The sequence below is a fragment of the Camelus dromedarius genome, unplaced genomic scaffold, assembly GCF_036321535.1.
Source record: "Camelus dromedarius isolate mCamDro1 unplaced genomic scaffold, mCamDro1.pat HAP1_SCAFFOLD_114, whole genome shotgun sequence".
Taxonomy (NCBI): Eukaryota; Metazoa; Chordata; class Mammalia; order Artiodactyla; family Camelidae; genus Camelus; species Camelus dromedarius.
In genome coordinates, this window is record NW_026989787.1 from 9,278,069 (window position 1) to 9,293,633 (window position 15,565).

Here is a 15,565-nt window from a genome sequence, read left to right on the forward strand (position 1 = left end):
GATATCTAGGCCCAACCCTGGGGAAAGCTTACCAGGGCCTCATGCTCTGTGGTCTGTATGATTTTTAAATGCCCCTTGGGATATGTGGATTCTCACAAACCCTTCCAAGAACATGAGCGGTTTTATCATCCCTGCCATTTCTTCTCTTTTAGACGTCAGGAATCTTGGACCACTTCTTGGAGCAGAGAATTGAGTACCTTCCTCAAGTAAACGTTGACCCTCCACAGGTTTCTGCTAGTATCAGTGAGGCTCAACATGACTCATGAAAGACTTTCAAGCCTGGTATTCTCTAAAGAAGTCTTCATGCCAGTATTCTCTATTGTAGCAGAACAACTCTCATCAATGTGTTCGCACGTTTCCTCAATCTGTGCAGCCAGGTTTTCTGCCAGCTTCTCTTCGTGTCTCCATTAAAGTCGACTTCTACAGCACTGGGCAAGTCTGAAAGTACCTCACAGCCTCACCGGTATGCTGATGATGGGCAGATCTTCCACAGTCTGTCTTTTCAGTTTCTTGAAACTGACCCGTGATCTCAGGCCATTGGGAAGCAGCAGTATCTCGAACTTACAAATCTTTCCGAAATTAGACCTAAGCCAAGCTCCACAGAGGGTGGCAGTCCCTTCATGACACTGATCCACCCACAGAGCTCTGTCCAGTTAACTTGGATCCACCAGCCACAACAAGCCTGGTTGAACACACCAATATTCCATCTGGAAAGCAACCAGTAACTGCCATCTCCAATATTTGCTGCATCTTTCCAGTGTTGGGGGAGGGGCTGCATCAGACGAGAGATTCCTAAGATAAAAGTGATTCTCTCCAATAGCGTCCCATGGTCCTTTTTTTCCTACCCTCTTTCCTTTAGTTCAGAACTCTATACACAGTACAAAATAGGGAAGTGTGTTCATGTTAATTTTATGGTTCCACACATCTTTAACTTTTCTCACAGTTAAAAGTACAAAAAGACCCCACTATAGGAATCTTATGTTTGTGTAATAGCCTTTCACCCAGAATACACATCCGTCTGTTGCTTTTCGGCTGAAACACCCACATTCCCAGAAAATGGATCCATTTGATTCATGGCGGCTGAAATTCCTAGAAATTAATCCAATCACAATGTACACTTTACTGTCTGTCTCTTTTGCTCTTAGTGCAGTTTTGTAGAGCTACTTGTCTTTGTTAAAGGCATATGCCATTTATTCTCTATGTAGGGTTGAATAGGCCATTCATTCTTCCTATTGGAAGACTAGTAAATCTATATCATGGAATACGAATCGATTTTATTCAAAATAGGCATTTGGTTTAGGTCACGATGTCCTCTTATGAATCAATATTTTTGAATATTATTGCACGCATCTGTTTTCTGAATACAAGTCTGTTGAGTACATGCAAGCAGCAATACTGCGTCGATGCGTGCTGAAAGCTCTTTGACATCCCTTTGAGTATTTTCTTTTGAATTATCATGGTTCTTTGGATATATATCATCCAACCGTACTGTTTTGGTGTTTGTTTGTTTGATTGTCTGTTTGCTTGTTCTTTGTTTTGCAAACACATTAGGCCATGCATCTCTCCGTTTGCTTCAAACAGAGGGTCATATAAGCTGATTCACTTAGTATAGTGCTGAATCTCACCAATGTTTTCCTGCTACCCTATCCCATCTTTAGGGTTTTGATGTCCTCCTTGCCTTCTTTTTGTTTATTCTCTGCAAGTCATAGCTCTTCTTGCATTTCCAATGACGGTTTTCTTATTTCCATTTCGTCTTGCTTCTTTTCTATTCAGGGTAGAAATCTCAATCTTTCTTTTAGGATAAGGTTAGAACTGCTGAATTGTTTTAAGTTTTGCTGGTCTGTGAATTTCTCTACTTCTGCCATTATTTTAAAGCGTGGTCTTGTGGCATAGGCTACGCTAGTTTGCAGCTTTTTCTCATTCAGGATTTGGTCTATTTCTTGGCACTCCTCCCTGTCCTTCAATATTTCTGTTGGGATATCAGCTGAAACCCCTCTGGAGGTTCTGTTGTGACTAAGTTGCTTTACTCTAGGTGTATTTAAAATCATTGGGTTGATCATGAACTTTGATGATTTCAATGATAATACAGCTGCTTGTAAGTCTATTGGGATTCCGCCTGCTTTGGAAGCTGTTTGCTTCCTGATTTCGTATAGATGATTGTTTCTTGGCTTTCAGCAAATTTCAGTCTGATATTTTTCGAATACATTTTCAGCCCTTTTTTTTGTTTTTTTTCCTTATTCTTTTATAATCTTTCTTTTTCATCTGGGAATCCTATATGTCCTAACCTTGCATTCTTTGTCTTTTCCCATGTTTCAACAGCAATGTTTGCATTGGTTTACGCTTGAATTTATATGTCATCTTTTTACTGACAGTTTTGTGTCCTCATGTCTTCTCAAACACTTTTAAGTCCTTCTTCATTATCTAGTCTGCCAATTCCTGTCTTTAGCCATGCTATTATCTCATCAACTAAATTTTCTTTTTGTTTTTAACTGTTTATTGATTCATAATGATTTTACAATTTTGTTTCAAATTCCAGTGTAGAGCACCATTTTTCTCTTATGCATGTGCATATATACATTCATTGACATTTCTCTTCTTTTTTAGCCAACACAAAATCTTGTATATATTTCCCTGTGCTACACAGTACAGTCTTGTGTATATTTTCTACATTTTGATATCCCAGTCCTTTCCCACCCCCATTCCCCTTTGATCAGAAGTTTTTATTCTATGTCTATGAGTCTGTCTCTGTTATATATATATATACATATATTTCCACATATAAGTGATCTCATATGGTATTTTTCTTTTTCTTTCTGGCTTAATCCGCTCAGAATAGTATTCTCCAGTAACAACCATGTTGCTTCAATTGGTATTATTTTGTCAGATTTTATGTCTGAATAGTTTTCCATTTTATAAATATACCACATCTGCTTTATCCAGTCATCTGTTGATGGACGTTTAGGCTCTTCCTGTGTCTTGGCTATTGTAAATAGTTCTGTTATGAACATTGGGGTGCAAGTGTCATTTTGAAGTAGGGTTCCTTCTGTATATATGCCCAAGTGTGGTACCCTGGGTCATATGTTGTCTAATCCTAATCTTTTTAGGAATCTCCATACTGTTTTCCACAGTGGCTGCACCAAACTGCATTCTCTCCAGCAGTGTAGGAGGGTTCCCTTTTATCCACAGTCTTTCCAGCATTTGTCATTTGTGAGCTTTTGAATGATGGCCATTCCGACTTGTTTGGGGTGATACCTCATTTTAGTTTTGATTTGCATTTCTCTGATAATTTGTGATATTGAGCTTTTTTTCATGTGCCTATTGATCATTCGCATGCCTTCCTTGGAGAATTGCTTATTTGGGTCTCCTATCCATTTTGGATTGGGTTGTTTGTTTTTATTCTTATTAAATTGTGTGAGATGCTTATATATTCTGGAGATCAAGCATTTGTCAATTTCATTTGCAAAATTTTTTTCCCATTCACTAGGTTGTCATTTTGTTTTACTTATGGTTTCTTTTGCTGTGCAGAAGCTTGTAAATTTTACTAGGTCCCATTTGTTTATTCTTTCATTTATGCCTATTGCTTGGGTTGACTGTTCTAGGAGAATATTTTTGAGATGTATGTCAGATAATGTTTTGCCTATATTTTCCTCTAGGAGGTTTATTGTATCATGTCTTATGTTTAAGTCTTTGATTCATTTTGAGTTTATTTTTTTGTATGATGTAAGGGAGTGTTCTAGCTTCATTGCTTTACATGCTGCTGTCCAGTTTTAACAACCCCATTTGCTGAAGAGACTCTCTTGACCCCACTGAATATTCTTGCCTCCTTTGTTGAAGATTAGTAGACCAAAATTTTGTGGGTTCATTTCAGGGCTCTCTATTCTGTTCCAATATTCCATATGTCTGTTTTTGTACCAATACCATAATATCTTGATTAGTGTAGCTCTGTAGTATTGTCTGAAGTCTCGGAGAGTTATTCCTCCAGCCTCTTTTCTTTTTCTTCAGCAATTCTTTGGCAATTCTAGGTCTTTTATGGTTCCATATAATTTCTTATTTGAATTTAATAGATGCAGACAAAGCATTTGATAAAATTCAATGCCAATTTATGATAAAAATTCTCACCAAAGTGGGCTTATAGGGAGCATATCTCAACATGATAAAAACTATTTATGACAAACCTACAGCCAGCCTAGAACTCAATTGTGAAATGCTGAAAACCTTCCTACTAAAATCTGGGAAAAGGCAAAGTTGTCCACTCTCCCCATTTCTATTCAACTTAATCTTGGAAGGCCTAGCCACTGCATTCAGGCAAGAAAAAGAAATAAAAGAGATCCAAATTGGAAAAGAAGCAGAAGGAGATAAAGATCCCTGTGCTATATGGAAGAAATTTGTTTTTTTCAATCCAGTTTTTATATATTGTGGCCCACATTTGCAAATCACAAACTCCCAAATTTATCCCTTCCCACTCGCTTTCCCCCAGTAACCATAAGAATATTTACTTTGCTTGCAAGTCTGTTTCTACTTTGTAGATGAGTTCATTACTGTGTTCCTTTTCTTTCATTTCTTAGATTTCACATATAAGTGATACCATATATATTCTTTCTCTTTCTGGCTTCCTTCACTTAAGAATGATGATCTCTATATCCATCCATGTTATTATATTATTCTTTTTTATGGCTGAATAGTATTCCATTGTATAAATATAACACTGCTTCTTTATAGTGTCATATGCCAATGGACATTTAGGATGTTTCCACATCTTGGCTATTGTATATTGTGCTGCTATGGACATTGGGGTGCATATATCTTTTCAATTTAGAGTTCCCTCTTGATATATACCCAGGAGTGGGATTGCTAGATCATATGATTGGTACAGCCATTATGGAAAACATTATGGATATGTCTCAAAAAACTAAAAATAGACTTACCGCATTTTCCACTCCTGGGCATATCTATTTCTGAATGATCTGAGTATAATTTATAGAAATCGTGTCTCAAATTCAGTGACTATTTTTTAAGATATAGATTTCTCTTATGCAATCACAATATATTTATCAAAATCAGGATAATTAATACTGATTCAGTATTATTATGTATGCCACAGTTCATATTCAAATTGTACCAGCTGTTCTAATCATGTTCTTCTTAATAATTTTTTTTTTGGTCCAACTGCAATCCAGATATTTGTGGGAGAGTTTTCAGTTTTTCACCATTGAGTATTGTGCTGGCTGTAGGTTTGTGAAAAATAGCTTTTATTAAACAACGTTATGTAAATTTTATTATGATTTGTTCTACTTCTGTGAAATATGTCCTGGGTAAATTGATAAGGATCACCTTAAATCTGTAGATTGCCTTGGGCATATGACCGTTTCAACAATATTGATTCTTCCAATCCAGGAGCATGGGATATCTTTCCATTTTTTTTGTCTTATTTAATTTCCTCCATCAGTATTTTATAGTTTTCTGTGTAGAAGTCTTTCACTGCCTTGGTTAGATTTACTCCTAGGTATTTTATTACTTTGGGGGCTATTTTAAAGGGGATTGATTCTTTACATTCTTTTTCTGTTGATTCATCATTAGTGTAAAGAAATGAAATTTATTTTTGAATACTAATCTTGTAACCTGCTACCTTGCTGAATTCTGCTATAATTTCTAGTAGTTTTTGGGTTTTCTATATATAATATCATGTCATCTGCATATAGTGACAATTTTACCTCTTCTTTTCCAATTTGGATCCCTTTTATTTCTCTCTCTTGCCTGATTGCTGTGGCTAGGACTTTCAAGACTATTTTGAATAGGAGTGGTGATAGTGGGTAACCATGTCTTGTTCCAGATTTTAGTGGGAAGATTTTGAGTTTTTCACCATTGAGTACTATGCTGGCTGTAGGATGTGTAGACGTATTTTTGATTTAGCATTCCCTTTGTACAATTGCCCAGGAGTGGGATTGTTGCATCATAAGTTATTTGTATTTTTGGTCTTTTTAGGAATCTCCATACTGTTTTCCACAATGGCTGCACCAAACTGCATTGACACTGACAGTGTATTAGGGTGCCCTTTCTCCACACCCCCTCCAGCATTTTTCATTTGTAGACTTTAGAACGATGGCCATTCTGACTAGTGTGAGATAATATCTCATTGTAGTTTTGATTTACATTTCTCTGATAATTAGTTATTTTAAGCATTTTTTCATGAGCCTATTGGGCATTTATATGTCTTCATTGGAGAATTGCTTGTTTAGGTCTTCTGCTCATTTTGGGATTGAGTTGTTTGTTTTTCTTATTAAGTCATATAAGCTGTTTATATATTCTGGAGACCAAGCCATTCAGTTTCATCTTTTGCAAATATTTTCTCCCATTCCATAGGTTGCTGATTTGTTTTGTTTATGGTTTTCTTTGCTTTGCAAAAGCTTGTAAGTTTAATTATATCCCACTTGCTTAGTTTTGCTTTTATTTCTATTGTTTGGGTAGACTGCCCTAGTAGAACATTGTTGAGATGTATGTGAGATAATGTTTTGCCTATGATTACTTCTAGGAAATTTATTGTGTCTTGTCTTATGTTTTAGTCTTTAATCCATTTTGCATTTATTTTTGTGTATGGTGTAAGGGAGTATTCTAACTTCATTGATTTACATGCTGCTCTCCAGTTTCTCCAACACCATTTGCTGAAAAGACTCTGTTTATTCCATTGTATGTTCTTGCCACCTTCGTTGAAGATTAATTGACCAAAATTTTCTGGGTTTATTTCTGGGCTTTCTATCCTGTTCCATTGATCCATATTTCTGTTTTTGTACTAATACTATGCTGTTTTGATTACTGTAGCTTGTAGTATTTTCTGAAATCTGGGAGGGTTATTTCTACAGCCTTATTCTTTTTCTTCAGCTATGCTTTGGCAATTTTGTGTCTTTTGTGATTCCATATAAAATTTAATATGATTTGTTCTATTCCTGTGCAGTATGTCCTAGTTAATTTAATACAGGTTGCATTAAATCTGTAAATTGCCTTGGGCAGTATGAGCATTTTAACAATATTTTTCTTCCAATCCAGGTGCATGGGATATCTTTCCATTTTTTCAGGTTTTCTTTAATCTCCTTAATCAAAGTTTCATTGTCCTTCATTTATAAAACTTTCACCTCCTTGATTAAATTTATTATTAAATATTTTATTACTTTGGGTGCTATTTTAAAAGGGAATGTTTCTTTAAATTCTTTGCCTGATGATTCATTATTAGTATAAAAAATGCAACCAATTCTTGTCCATTAAGATTGTATCTGTTACCTTGCCAAATTCTTTTATTAGTTTTAGAAGTTTTGTGTGAAACTTTCAAATTTTTCTGTATACAGTATCATGTCATCTGCATATAGTCACAACTTTACCTCTTCCTTTTCCTATTTGGATCCCTTTTATTTCTTTCTTCTTACCTGATTGCTGTGGCTAGGGCTTCCAAGACTATATTGAATACAAGTGGTGAGAGTGACAACCTTGTCCTTTATGAAGATTACACTATATAGCACAGGAAAATATATACAAGATCTTGTGGAAGCTCACAGCAAAAAACAATGTGACAATGAATATATGTATGTTCATGTACAACTGAAAAATTGTGCTCTAAACTGGAATGTGACACAACATTGTAAAATGACTATAACAATTTTAAAAAGTTTAAAAAAAACGTTTATTATGTTGAGATGTGTTCCCTCTATAACCACTTTGGTAATGTGTTTTATCATAAATTAGTGTTGAATTTTATCAAATGATTTTTCTGCATCTATTGAGATGATTGTGTGTGTGTGGTTTTTTCTTTCTCTTGTTGAGATGCATTACATTGATTGATTCATGTATGCTGCAGCATCCTTGTGTTCCTGGGATGAATCCAAATTGATCATGGTGTATGATCTCTTTTATGTGCTGTTGGACTCTGCTAATATTTTGTTGAGGAGTTTTGCATCTATGATCACCAGTGATATTAGTACATAATGTTGTTTTTTGGTAGTACCTTTGTTTTTGGTATCAGGCTAATAGTGGCTTCATAGAATGAGTTTGGGGGTACTCTCTCTTTTTCAGTCTACTGGAAGTGTTCAAGAAGGACTGTTATGAGTTCTCTGTATGTTTGGTCAAATTCCTCAGTGAAGCCTTCTGGTCCTGGACTTTTGTTTCTAGGTAAGCCTTTTATTTCTAATTCAATTTGATTTCTCCTGATTGGTTTGTTCAAGTGGTCAATTTCTTCTTCATTCAGTCTTGGTGGACTCTATGGTTCCAGAAACTTGTCCATTTCTTCTAGATTATCCATTTTATTTCCTCATAGTTGTTCATAGTATTCTCATATGACATTATGTATTTTGTGGTATTGTTTGTAATTTCTCCATTTTCCTCTCTTATTTTGTTTATTTCTGCTCCCTCTTTTCTCTTCTTCATGAGCTTGGCCAGAGATGTGTCAATTTTGTTTACTCTTTCCGAAAACCAGCTCTTGGTATATTGATTTTTTCCATTGTTTTTTAATCTTTATTTATTTCCTCCATGATCTTTCTTATTTTCTTTCTTCTGCTGACTTGCTTTTGTTTGCTCTTGGATTTTCTGATTCTTTAGCTAGTAGGTTAGAATGTTTATTTGAGATTGTTCTTCTTTTTTGAGGAAGTCCTGTATCAGTATGAGCTTCCCTCCTAGGACTCCTTTTCCTGTAAAGCATATATTCTCTGTGGTTATGACTAGTAAAACTTTAAATAGATGTTTTCCAAGAGCAGTTTTACACTCACATCAAAACTGAGAGGAAGGTACAGAGATTGCCCATATGCCCTGTCCCCATACTTGAACAACCTTCCCTATTAGGCCACTCTGGTGGGGGACGTTTCTATCTGTTACTGTTGATGAAACAATAATGACACATCTTTATCACCTGAAGCTCATGGTTTTTATTAAGTTTCACTCTTGGTGTGCGTTCTGTGGATTTGGACAAATGTGTAATGACATACATGCATTATTATAGTATCAAATGGTTTATTTTCACCAGCTTCAAAATCTTCATTGCTTGCCGATTCAGCTCTCCCATCCAAAATCCCTGGCAACCATCAGTCTTTTTACTGTCCATTTGGTTTTGCCTTTTCTAAGATATCACATAGTTGAAATCATAAAATATGTAGCCTTTTCCAATTGGCTTTTTTCACTTAGTAATAGCCATTCAAAAAAAAAAAAAAAAACAAAGGCATTCAAATTTATTCCATGTCTTTTCATACCTTGATGGCTCATTTGTTTTTAGCATAGAATATTGTTCTGTTTTCCAGCTGTACCACAGTTTGTTTACGCATTACCTAATGAAGAGCATCTTGGTTGCTTCCAAGATTTGGATATGATGGATAAAGCTGCTCTAAACATCTATATATTGTTTTTTGTGTGGACATAAGTTTTCAACTCCTTCTGGTAAATACCAAGGAGTGCAACTGCTGGATTATATTGTGCATGAGTGTTTAGGTTTTAAGAAGATGCCAAACTGTCTTCCACAGATTCCCTACCATCTTGCATTCCCATCAGCAGTGAATAAGAAGTGCTATAGATCCACATCCTCACCAGGATTTGGTGTTGTCAGTGTCCTGAATTTCGGGTGTTCTAATAGGTTTGTTTCCTTTTTCCTAATGACATATGATGCAGAACATTTTTTGATATGTTTATTTGCCCTCTGTGTATTTTCTTTGTTGAGATGTCTGTTAATGACTTTTGGCTACATTTAATCAGGTATTTTTGTTTCACTGTTGAGTTTTAAGTGTTTTGTGTATATTGAAGATAACAGTCCTTTATCAGATGTGCCTTTTGAAAAGATTTTCTCCAAATGTCTTCTCTGTCATTCTCTTGACATTATCATTTCTCTGGCAAATTTTTAAATTCAGTTATACTTTTCAACTTCAGGTTTTCCATTCCTTTTTTTTTAAAGTAAGTTCTTTCTTATTATTTTCTATTGGATGAGACATTTGCATATCTTCCTTTAAAATTTTAATCATGACTTTTTGTTCTTATAGGAATTATAATGTCTAATATTATATCTATAATATCTAATATCTGTGCTCAGTTATTGAAAAATAGTATTCATTTGATTTGTACTTTTATTCTCCTTTAGTATGGAACAATTTTCAGCATTTCTTTCTTTCATGATCTTATGATTTTTGAAGAACACATGTCATTAATTTTATAGTGTCCATTTTATAGTTTTCTGATATTGCCTCATGACTAGTTCCATGTCATGTATTGTTAGCAGGAGCACAACAGGCATCAGTGATGCTATGTTCTTCCCAAAGTGTTACTTTAGATGGCACAAGATGTCAGTTTTTCCACTTATGGGTGATGCTAAGTTCATCACTGCATTAGGTGGTGTCTATTAGGTTTCTTCCCTATAAAGTTCTTTTTTCCTTTCTGACTAACCAGTAACTTGAGATTATGTAAATATTCTGTTCTTCATCAAAATTTCACCCACTAGTTTTAAGCATCTATTAATTTGAGATTATGTAAATATTCTGAGTTTATGTAAATATTCTGTTCTTTTTTTAATACTTATTCAATTTCATTTCTAGTGATCGGTTTGTTCTAGTGGTCAATTTCTTCTTGATTCAGTCATGTGGACTGTATGTTTCCAGAAACTTGTCCATTTCTTCAAGGTTATTCATTTATTTTCCATAAAGTTGTTCACAGTATTCTCTTATGATATTTTGAATTTCTGTGGTATTGGTTGTAATTTCTCCATTTTCCTTTCATATTTTGATAATTTGTGCTCTGTCTTTTCTCTTCTTTGTGAGCTAAGCCTGAGGTTTGTCAATTTTATTTACTCTTTCAAAAAACCATCTTTTTGTTTGATTGACTTTTTCTATTTTTTTTAAATCTCTATTTTATTTCCTCCCTGATCTTTATTGTTTTCTTCCTTCTGCTGACTTTAGGTTTTGTTTGCTCTTCTTTTTCTAATTATTTTAGTTGGTTGGTTAGGTTGCTTATTTCAGATTGTTTCTCTTTTTTGAAGAAGGCCTTTATTGCAATGAACTTTCTTCTTAGGACTGCTTTTGCTGCATCCCATAGATTTTGTGTGGTTGTGATTTTTGTCATTTGTCTCAAAGTATTTTTTAATTTCTTCTTTGATTTTATCATTGACCCTTTGGTTTCTTAGTATCATGTTGTTTAATCATCATGCTGTTGTTTTTTTCTCCTTTGTTTTGCTGTAGTTGATTTCTAGTTTCATGGCATTGTGTTCAGAAAAAAATGCTTAAAATAATTACTATCTTCTTAAAATTGTTGAGTCTTTTTTTGTGCCCAAGTGCATGGTCCATCCTAGAAAGTGTTCCATGTGCACTGGAAAGAATGTATATTGTAATTTTGGGGGAAGTGATATTCTGAAAATATCAACCAAGTTTAATTGTTCCATTGTATCATTTAGTTGCTGTGTTGCCTTTATCTTTCTGTCAGAAGAACCTGTCAAGTGATGTGAATGGGGTGTTATAATCTCCTACCATGATTGTATTCCCATAGATTTCTCTCTTTATATTTGTTAGTATTCACTTTATGTATTTAGGTTCTCTTATGTTTTGTTCTTCTATGTTAACATGTATACTATCCTCATCTTGCATTTTGCCTTCAATCATTATATAGTGCCCTGTTTATCTTTATGGCTTTAGTTTTTAACTTATTTTGTCTGTAATCAGTATTGCTACTCCTACTTTGTTTTTTTTTTTTCCATTTGCATGGAATATCATTTTCAATCCTCTCATTCTCACTCTATGTCTCTTCTTCTCCCTAAAGTGTGTCTCTTGTATACAGCATATGGTATGTTGTTGTTTTATTTTCCAATATACCACTCTGTCTTTTTATTGGAGCATTTAGTCCATTGACATTTACAGTAATCATTGATAGACTTGTATTTATTGCCATTTTGAACTTGGTTTTGCAGTTGATTTGGTATTCCCTCTTTGTTTCTTTCTTTTTCTTTTTGTGGTTTGATAATTTTCCTTGTATTATCTCTGTTTTATTTTTTGTGTGTCTCCGTTGTAAGTGTTTGTCATGTGGTTACTCTGGTTTTTACATATACTAACCCATTACTATGTCTGTTTGTTTTAAACAGATAGTGATATAAGTTCAAACCATCCTGCCAAAAAGAAAAAGAAAAAGAAAAAAAGAAAAATACTCTTAATTTTCTTGCTTCCCTCTCCCTTTCTTAATGATTTAGACGTCTCTCTTACAATTTCATGTTTATCCTGTTGTTATTCATTGTAGTTATCACCTTTCCAATTATTTTTTTTTCCTTTCAGTAGAAAACTGGTCATCCTGATTATAATATGTCTTGGTGTGGTTATGTTTGGTTTCTTCTTGTTTTGGACCCTCTGTGCTTCCTGTACTTGGATATCTGATTGCTTCTTTAGGTTTGGGGAGTTTTCAGTTATTTTTTTCTTTAAATGCCTTTTCAATCCCTTTTGCTCTTTCTTCTCCTTCTGGGACCCCAATTATGCATAGATTGACACACTTTATATTATACCATAGGTCACTTATATCGTTTACATTGTTTTTTTCTCTCTCTCTGCTGTTCTGATTAGGTGATTTTGTTTTCCTGTCTTCTAAGTCACTTATTTGTTCCTCTGCATTATCTAGCCCACTAGCTCTCATTTCAATAAATGGGTTTTCCAATTTTATGTGGCTCTTTTTTATAGTGTTAATTTCTTTTTTTTGACATATTCTCTGTCTCTATGCACAATTTGTTTTAGTTCCTTCAGTACTGTGATCAGTCATTTTTTGAAATAATGATGTAGCAGACTATCAAAGTCTGTTTTATTGATTATTCTTTCAGGGAATTTCTCTTGTTCTTTTAATTGGGAGTGAATCTTTGCTTCTTTATCTTGCTTATCTTTCTTTGGCACTATGGATTATGAAGTATCAGTTGTCTACTCTGGTCCTGAAAGGTTTTATTTATTCATTTATTTATCTGAAGTGGATGCAGAAATAAAACTATGAAAAAGAAATGCAAAATAAAACATTGAAAACAGTGTATAATGAATAACAGAAGAACAAAACAAATAAAAATGAAATTGAAATCAATTTTAAAAATTAATAAAAATGTTTTAAAGAAAAATTTTGTTAATGAATAAAATATAAATAAATTAAAGTAAAAATTAAAGAAAATATGGATATATTTCTCTATAGACTGTGTGCCCTTATAATTTTGTTGAGAGTTCTTTCTTACTTATGGGTAGTTGCCAAGTCTTCCTTCATTCCCTTTTGCCTGTTATCACTTTGGTTGGGGTTGTGGCCAGCGTTCTGGTGGCAAGAGCATGCCCTGGCTATTTACTGGGCCCTCCTTTTTGTTCTGTTGTTGTCACCGACCCTATCCTCACCCTGCTGCCTGAATTCAACTCACTGGTTCTAGAGGCCCAACAGTCATGTCCCTGGATCAGGGAAAATGGCCTCACTAGCCCTTGCCCCTGCTCTATGCCAAATTTCTGCTTTTTATTCATTTCTCTTAGAAGCATGAGTCCACAGAGGCACCTTTGCAGAAAGTTTCCCTCTGTCTGGGGCTGTAAACAAATCTCACTCTCACCTATGATGTTGCCAAACCATAGGTATAGCTTCAGGTTTCAACCGCACTTTCACTTGGGAGCTGCACACTGGAGAATATGGTGGTTGTCATTAAGCCCTGCCTCTCTTCTCCCAAGGATACACCAATAATGGTTCCATGGGTCTGCAGAGACAAATGCTACAGTGCCCCTCTCCCTAGGGCACACCTGCAGTGTTGCTTTGTGTGTGTGTGTGTGTGTGTGTGTATTTTATGAGGGACCCAGGCTTTTCTGATCTGTATATCCCCCTAGCTATGGCACATAGCTCACTGAAGTCCCCCAAGCTTGCCTCTGTAGAGTTGGCCCATGTCCTTTTCCTGGCTCGGGCAGCCTGTCCTGTCCCAACCCTGCTGGTTGATGTCTATGCCTGGGGATTACAGGGATCCTTTGTGCCCACTTAACTTAGTTCTGTCAGTCAGAGGCCATTCCATCCAGATCCAAACGTTGGAAGCTCCCCCTCCATCCCACTGACCTCTCCTTTGGAGTGAAGGAGACCTAACAAATGAATGCTATTTCTCTTTTGTCACTCTCTCCCTGCAGGACCGGTTCCCCACTATTTTCCTTTCTCTTCCTTTTTTTTTTTCCTTTTCTCCTACTCAATTTGCAATGTATTTTGTCTTTTGAAGAAGGCAATGTTCTGTCAAAGTTCAGCAATTGTTCTGATTGGATGGGTGGGTTCATGGATATCAGTCTTGGTGTATTTGTGGGAGAGGGTGAGCTACAAGTGTCCTTCTACTCCACCATCTTTGCCCTTGTCCTCTGCTTATTTTCTATTTAGAGTAAACATTTCATTATTTCTTTTAGCATAGGTTTAGTATTGCTGAATTCTTTTAGTTTCTGCTTGTCTGTGAAATTCTTTCTCTTTCTAGTCTAAAGTACAGCCTTACTGCATAAATTATCCTAGGTTGCAGCTTTCTCTCATTCAGACGTTTTAATATATATTGCCACTCCCTTCTGGCTGGCAGTGTTGGTGAAGAGAAACCAACAGATTGCCTTATGGGGTTTTCCTTATAGCTAACAATTCATTTTTCTCTTGCTGCCTTTAGTATAATTTCTTTATCTTTAAATTTCACCATCTTAATTTTAATATGTCTTGGTGTAGGTCTATTTGGGTTCTTCTTCTTGAGTACTCTCTGTGCTTCCTGTACTTGGATATTTGATTGCTTCTTTAGGTTTGGGATATTTTCAGTCATGATTTCTTCAAATACTTTTTCAATCCCTTTTGTTTTTCTTCTCCTTCTGTGACACCAATTATGCATAGGTTGGAATGTAATATATTATCCCATAGATCCCTTATATTGCTTTCATTGTTTTTTTTTTTCCTTTATTTCTCTTGCTTTTCTGTCTGCTGTTCTGATTGGGTGAATTCTCTTATCATGTCTTCTAAGTCACTTATTCATTCTTCTGCATTGTCTAGTCTGTTTTTGACTCTCTATCTCTTGGCTCTTTTCATAGCCATTGAGTATTATGTTTTTAATTATCTCCTCTTTATAGTTTCAATTTCCTTTTCATAATGTTCTCTCTCTCTATTTATAGTCTTTTTTATTTCTTTCAGTGCTTTCATCACTCCAGTTTTGAAGTCATGATCTAGTAGACTACTGAGATGTATTTCATTGACTGTTCTTTCTGGGGATTTCTATTGTTCTTTTAATTGAGAATCATTCCCCTCCTTCTTCATTTTACTTATATCTCTCTGGCTCTATGGATGATGAAGTATCAGTTATCTTCTCTGACCTTCAAGGGATTTTTTTTTTGAAGAGGATGTGTTCCTGTGTAGACTGTGCACACCTAATAATTTTTTCGCTATGTCTGTTTTTAGTATGGATGGTAGCCATGTCTTTCTTCTATGTGTGTTGTCTGTTATCCTTTTGATTAGGGATGTGGCTGGTGTTGTGGTGACCAGAGCCTTCTCTGGTTTTTTAGTGTGGTCTCCTTTTTGTTCTGTGGTTGTCACAGCTCTGTCAGGGACTGGGTCTGTTTCCTTTTTGTTGGGAGTGAGG

At 35.2% G+C, this 15,565-nt stretch overlaps 1 long non-coding RNA gene across 6 annotated transcripts in view; it reads left to right on the forward strand.

Moving 5' to 3' along the window:
• The window catches only part of LOC135320679 (uncharacterized), a 58,143-nt gene that overhangs the window by 23,930 nt on the left and 18,648 nt on the right, over positions 1–15,565 (forward strand). For 4 of the 6 annotated variants that reach the window (XR_010379932.1, XR_010379935.1, XR_010379933.1 and 1 more), the window contains one exon: positions 153–1,071. The exons of the other annotated variants lie outside the window; for them this stretch is intronic. This is a non-coding gene — a long non-coding RNA (uncharacterized LOC135320679). Of the gene's footprint in view, positions 1–152; positions 1,072–15,565 lie in introns of those variants that run through there. 6 annotated transcript variants of the gene reach the window in all.